Source organism: Pteropus alecto, unplaced genomic scaffold (genome assembly GCF_000325575.1).
Source record: "Pteropus alecto unplaced genomic scaffold, ASM32557v1 scaffold164, whole genome shotgun sequence".
Classification (NCBI taxonomy): domain Eukaryota; kingdom Metazoa; phylum Chordata; class Mammalia; order Chiroptera; family Pteropodidae; genus Pteropus; species Pteropus alecto.
Window position 1 is genome coordinate 3,005,675 of NW_006439568.1, and position 7,567 is coordinate 3,013,241.

General features: G+C 37.1%; 1 long non-coding RNA gene across 1 annotated transcript; it reads left to right on the forward strand.

Annotated features, from left to right (window-relative positions):
• Window positions 1–272: 272 nt before the first annotated feature.
• Window positions 273–7,081, forward strand: LOC102894003. The gene is made up of 3 exons (XR_439252.1): window positions 273–359; window positions 4,427–4,665; window positions 7,007–7,081. It is a non-coding gene; the product is annotated as an uncharacterized LOC102894003 (long non-coding RNA).
• The last annotated feature ends 486 nt before the right edge of the window (window positions 7,082–7,567 follow it).

Below are 7,567 nucleotides of genomic sequence, written 5' to 3' on the forward strand. Positions count from 1 at the left end.
ACTCAAGTCGTTTAGCATGTCTGGATTTCCCAGGCATCAGTTAATCTCAGTAGGCATACAATTAAAAGACAAAACAAAATGGGGTGAGATTTGTGCTTGTCCTACATGGAATGTAACATTTCTTGACCAACGAGGTTGTATTACAGATGCAATATATAGGGGAAAATTAAATGCCAAAAAAATTATTTTCCCTAAGAATTTTAAGAGGGGAATGTGTGGAGTAGTGTCCAGGAACAATAAAACTCTTCGATTTTTTTCCAATCCAGGTTGCCTGCCATGAACTCTAGCCAATGATGCGAAGTGTATTAAGTAAATCAGATCTGTTCACCTACACTCTCCTGTTTGCACAGTAAGGACAGGTAAGTCACACACATCGTTTAAATGTCTTGGAAGTTGGCTCTTTCCAATCACTGTCTACTTCATCTTTACTACTGTTTGCTACTGAATTGGCACATCTAAAAACAGTCACCCTGGACTCAGTGTCAAAACCTGCTGGGGTTCTCTTGTCAGCTCTAGCTAAGGTTTTTCTAGGAAGAGCACCAATATAGAGCTATTTCCTCAGCATTTACAAATTTGTTAAGGATTAAGGTTTTCATCAGATATAATCTTAGCAAATCTATACAAGTAATTTTCAGCTGCTTCAGAATCGACAGAAGCTTTTTCACCCAGATTTTCAAATATTTTACACTATGACACTTGCTAAGTCTTTATATCTAACATTCTGATATTCATACTCACCTTCAGTGTTTATTTCTTTATGGAATAACCTGGCTGGTTTTTATGATTAGCAAGCAAGTCAGTAGCAAAAATTCACTTTATTGTATTCAAATCTTAGAAAAAGAGAGAACATTTCTTAGTGAACTGCTGTTGTGTGTGTTATTTCAAAATATTTTGAATTATATATATTTTTTTCCATTTAAATGATTAAGTGGACTGAGTGGATAATCCTGCTTTGCCTTTTTTGTTATTTCTAGCTATATATTTTTTAATGGTGGCTCTTATTTCTAGCTATATCTTTCTGGTATGTTTCTTTTGAAGAGCTCCTAAACATATCTAAGAATCCTTATGAAAGGATGAAAAACAACCAAGCCAAACAAAAAATCATGAACACACAAAGAAAAGAGAACATGAGATAATAGCATCAACATTTCGAAGCTAGAAATGAGAAGGATAAATGATTACATTTATAGCAGCCCGGAAAAAGCTGAGTCCTTGACCAATAAATAGTGGAGTAAAACCAAGGGGCAGCCCTATTCCTTCCTTAGAACCTTTAGAGGGTTTAAGAATTGGTTGCAGTGAGTACCATGGAAAGTGATTTTAAGAAAGAAAGATTAGCGGAATGTTTATTTATAAAGGAGCTAAATACTCAGACTCCCATGTTCACTCCATACAGTTGTATAAATGCTGCATTTGCATCCAGCAGAACACAGAAGTCCTTTTCTTTGGAAAGAATAAATCAGAGGGTATTTTACATACCAAGCCAAGATATGAAGCTGGGATTTCATATTAAAAACAAAGATGACTTTCTAGGGAGAGATATCTATGACTAGGAGACTACAGAATAGTTGAGAATAATTTTGCAGCAAACACACAAGAACATATACAGCCACATGAGTACTTTTGCCTATGCTGTATTCACCTTGTGGAAGCTGTACACTTCTTCCAACAAGTTTTACACATTTTGGGAAATATGGGAGAAATTAACTGTAAACTATGTTTTTTTCATCTTTATCCACCATTAATATTAATATCAGACTTTATTATAAGAAACGACAATGATTCTTTGGCAAATAAGGTTATTAATTGCACTGGATAGTGACATTTTGGTTTACAAATGGCTAATTATTACGTAAAGTAGCCAATTTTCTTGTTCGACTTACAAACAACTCAAAAGGCAATTTCAGATGAAATCGCCTGAAAATGTTCTGAGTTCTTGTTATGAATGTGTATGATGAGATTCAGACTCTAGATGACAGACCGAGCCCAGTGATTTGACAATTCTCACTAAGATGACAATAAAGGAATATAACAAGATAATCCATGATAGCCAAGAAAATAGGAATGGACTCATCACAGGACGAGGACATGGGAATAGGTCCCTCAAACAGCAAGAGGTTTCAAAAAGGTTCTGGAAGCTCTAAAGAAGAAGGTGTAATGTGGATGAAAGGGAACTGAGGGAACTGTAGCCTGGCATGTGTTTGGAGAGAGACGCCCTAAAATCAAGGAACGCTAGATTGACAGAACATTGCAGAAGCTCTAGACTTGGCAGCAAAAGGTACGACCAAAAGAAGTCTTGTGAATTGGAGCTAAAGGGAGGGGCACTACATAAATATCCATTTGTGAAACAATCAGCCACAGTCCTAATGCTCTGAACCTAGAAAAGCGAAGCCATACTTTTTATTCTCAGTCAAAACAATAAGGTGGAATAGAGAGCGTTTTGAGACTGGATAAAAACATGGACTTACAGAAGAGAGTTCTACAGATGGAACCACTTCTGGAGGCTAATGGCTACATGGTACATCTGGAGAAGCAAGGTCATGGATACCAGCATCTTCGGCCTGGTGACCATGGAAGGAGAGAGCTGTGAACTTCAAGGGACAGTGTGGCCCTGAAAGAATAGGCACCGCATGGTGAACTGTGTGGTCCAAACACTGGGGAGGTTTCTCCAGAAGTTTTCTCCCTTCTTAGACTCCCAAGACCTCTGTATAACCCTGGAGTTAAGGAAACAGAGCCCCAATAATGGCTGTGATTGAATTTACAGCCAGCCAACGCAGACAGAGGGTTGAATTTAGATATAACATGAGTTCAAGGAAATAAGTATTGACTGTGTATCTTAAGGCTAAACAACAAAAAAAGAACTGTACAGAAATATTATACTCTAGTTCGTAGGTTTGTTTTTTATAGGAATATGAATTGACTTAAGTATGATTTTAAAAAAATAACTATTGACTATGTATTCTAAGACTAAACACAAAAAGAACTATACACAAATATTATGCTCTAGTTAGTAGGTTCATTTTTCACAGGAGTAAGGTTGGCAATTTTGAAACGACTTATGTGTATTCTGGGATATAGCAAATAAGTTAATATATCATAGATAAAGAGAGCCAGGTTGCTTACTGCTGGCGAAAGGAATTATAAATTAGGAAAGAGGAAAACTCTCATGAATCCTGTGATGTTAGACTGGAATTGGGTGTATCGGTATAAACTCGTGTTTTTAGATACATATATACAGATAGATATAGAAATAGATATAACTCTGACCACTGAGAAGATGAGAAGCAATGATATCTTAGTACCAGTGAGCAGTTCCTGATTTCCAATTGTCATTCCCCGAGGCTTAAAGAAGTGGTTGATTCAAGAAGTGGGAGCGGGGAAAGTATAAGACTCCAGTTACTGGGATAGAGTTAAGTGACTTGTCAGGTTTTTAAGTTTATCATTATGTGCCTGGTCATTAGCACAGTACCTGTGTCCGGTAAAGACTCAAGAAATTTTTGTGGTTGAAATCAAAGTATTTAAAGCCATACTCAACACAAGATTTGTTTAATACCTTCATGACTGTTGATGTGATTAAATTTTCATTCTTGTTCAGGATCATGAGCAATATACAAAGACTAATTTAGCCTCTTCATGGGACCCATGTCTCTAGCTTACAAATATACCTTGGTCACCTCCCTTTTATTCTCCTCAAGAAAACAAGAGTCCCAACACTGAGGAGCATTGCACCATGAATCAGCAAGTTGGTCATCGTTAACATCGAACTCAGGCATTTTCCTATTTTATTATTTGTTGAACAACGTGTGTTTTCCCCGAGGCTATCAGAATAAGCTGCAGGAAAGCTGCCGATGTGTTTCTGAAGTGATTTTGGCAATCAATTTCCATCAGCCTTGTGTGGTTCTGCACCTATTAACACATCTCTTGAGATTCAATTTCATTCTGAACTCCATCAGTTCAAAACCACATGAATCAAATTCAACACCAAGAAATTTAATCAAAATATCCCAATTAATTTTAACTAACTTCATTCAGCTTGGCAATTCCAAGCACTGATTTTTATGCCATTCTTGCCAGAGCATACATGAACTGACTTTGCATCCATCAGATCCTTCGCTTTTTACTTCATTTACAAAGGATCTCTAAACACGTGTACCACCACACCTCCATAACTTCCACAAAATCTTTTCGATTCCTGATAATTTGAGGAGGTCAGTGTGTTGCTATGACTACCATGGTCACCTCCCCCTTGGTAGCCATGGTTCCTCTGCTATCAAATATAAAAACAGAGAAGCCAAACCGGTTTCAGGGAACTTTACAGACCACATGAAAGTAGATGAGAGTAGAAATTGTAGCTCCTCAAGTCTGACTCAGTGAGTTTACAGGGCCTTTTTCCCACATTAATATTTTCTTCCATCTCTTCCCATTTTAGCCTAACCCTCTGCCATTGTAACAATCCGCATTCCGCGATGAAAGCTCGAGCCAATATTGGACATTTTTCAGGATCATTGGCTCACGCGTGAAGGAATTCTCTCACCTTTTGAATCCCTCTCCCCCAAAGAAGAGGCCATACACTCGCATTTCCTGCCTTCCCAGTAGTAAAACTTGAACTAACCTAGGCTCCGTCGGTCAGGTGCACCTGGATGACAATGTGGTTTGAAGAAGAGCGAGGTAAGAATGCATCACAGCAAATCCACCACAAGTGACAGGCGGCATTCTGAGGAGGCAGTAGGGGACATCTGGTGTCTTTGCCTCATGTCCATCCTTGAATGCTGTGGAGTCTGTGACTTTGGCAGCAGCACTAGGGGCTCAATGAGAACAGCCAAGGAAGGCTATTTGGATACATTTTCTGCCAATATGGTCTCCAGTTATTATTTTCTAACCTTCCCAGAGATTTTGTAAGATACATAATATCCTACAAGAATTTCTTAATTTTCTTAAACTGCCTAGAGTAAGTAAATTCTGTTGTTTGTACTCTAAATCCTGACTAATACAGACCTGGTATCACCAACTCTAATAATAAATTTTCATTGAGGGACAATCTGTGTGCCAGGCACTGTTCTAGAATCTAGGTAAGTATTATCGTATGGCACTGTATAAAACAGACAGAGTTGCTGCCTAATTAAGCTTATCTTCTCATACAGAGCTAAGCAAAAGAGTATCTCTCTTTTTAGAGTTTGAGATTTGATGAGAATGAGCACTCCAGCATGTAACTCTTATACAGGTGGCATTTGCTATAGTAAGCTATGAACAGACACATTGATTTAAGAAAAGCATATCAGAGTATTTCAGGACTGGGTCATTTATTGAATCTGGTTGCTAGATTTCCTCTAGTCTGCTGTAAAGAGATGTGGTGACAATACTCTGCCTGTCCATGATGAGGTACTGCCACGTAGCAGGAAGCCACAGTGACTTATATCCTTAATTATGTCACCCTGAAACTCTTACAAGACAATCGTATACATTGTTGGCAAGTTTTGACACCAAAACTTAACATTAATGTTGTGGGTGGAATTCCTCCTTATTACCAATCAGGAGCCTCTTGCTAAATTGTTCTGAAGCTGTATAGGAATCACTAGGTATTGAGAAATCTATGTAACAGTAACCTGAATGTGGACCTGTGGATCCTTTATCTCCCATCTACTACTGGTGCATCTGGTGTCTTATCTTCTTCTCATGGGATTCTGCCATTTAATATTGTATTATTCTACCCATGAACACTGTAAACGTTTCATATGCATTGAAAACTTGATAATTTTATTCTTAGATTACATAAGTTCTATTCTACATAGTGGCTTATTAGCTGAGTGATTTTATGTATTCATTTAACTTCTTTGAGCCTTAATTTCCTCATCTATGAAATATGGATGATAATAATATGATCTATCTCATAGATAATAATATTTACTCTTGTAACGCCTAGAAGCAAACCAGGAACAAGCAATTAGATAGTTTAAGACCATCTCAGGTGGGTAAAATTTCACCAGAACATAAAAGGGCATCATCCAGATAATCTTGAGCTTTGCCCCATATTGATGTTATTACGATATGTCACAATATGTTCCTAGAATCAGTCTCCCCTTGAACTGTGGTCATGGAGTTCCCAGGTTAACATAATGAGAATAAGCACCAGTCATACTTGTGGTGATGAGATTTTTATTTTTTATTTCTCTTGTGAAGTTAACAGTCAAATCAGTAACAGGCAGTAACATGCCTCAAGTCAATACAAAGGTGTTCATTTCGATCAAGTTTGTATAATTTTCTAAGTGTGCCTTAAGAATTTCTTCATAGTACCTAGCAAGGGATCTAGCATGTATTAGGGTATCAATTAGTGTAGAATGAATGGAAAGAATACCGTCTTTAACCTAATGGAGCATACATCTAGTGTTGAAGAAAAAGTAATAAATATTAGGTAGATAGATTAGATAGATAGATAGATAGATAGATAGATAGATAGATAGACAGACAGACAGATAGATATTAGGTAGGTAGGTAGGTAGATGGATAGATAGATAGACAGACAGACAGAACCAGAAAAACCCCCTTCTCTTGAACAAATGCTATAGACCCTCCCCAACATAAACCACACATAAACCATGTTCCTTGGTTCAGACACCCCACTGTAAATAATTCATCTTAAAGGAATATTTTAACAACAAAAAAGACAAAAAGTAAATGTGTGAAGCTATTTATTGCAGCATTAATTGTGAGGAAAAAAATTTTAAATCTAGTCATAGAAAGATGATTTAAGAAATCATGGTACTATAACTCAGTGGATTTTTGTGCAAACACTAAAAATGCAAAGTACGGAGAAGCGATTTATCTTAGAAAATATTTGCGATAGACTATAAAGCAAATAAAGATGACTATAAAAGATTGGTCAGCTTGTATCCACTTAAAATAGATCTATATGCGAGCAAGGCTTGGAAAGGAACATGGGGAGAAATAATTAATGTGTTAAAGGATTTGAGGGTGCTTTTTAAAAAAAAAAAATTTCCCATGAATTTTACAGGCTACTGGTTTTGATTTTGGCCTCCAAAAGATTTCATGTTTCCTTGAGAATAGTTCCAGACCAAGGAAATCAAATTTCTCTCTGGTAAGTAAAACATAAATTTTCCCAATAAATTTAACCACAACCCCAAATGAATCAGAGGAAATTGCTCTTCTTTGGCATCGTAAGTCTTTCTGTGAAGCCCAAGGTCAAGGATGAGAAGGTACAAATATAAATCTGGAAAGAAATCCAGAAGCCTATATGTCATTTTAATGTCTTGGAGCAAAGAATACATTCTTCTAATACTTTTCTCTTCTCTCCTATAATTCCTGCTTCTTGATGGAGCAAAACATTCAGCTCATGAGATAACCCCTTCTTATTCTTCATTAGCGCATGGGTGGCTCTAATGTGGTATAACTAGAATTTCAAAGAGAAATCAGTGAGGTCTGTTGAATGCCTTGGCCCATGAAAATCTAAACGTAAGATCTCCTAGGAACAGCAAATATCTCCAACTATAAACTGATAGAAAACAGAGAAAAGGCCACAACCCTGAAGTAAGAACATATGATACAAGCTGCTTCC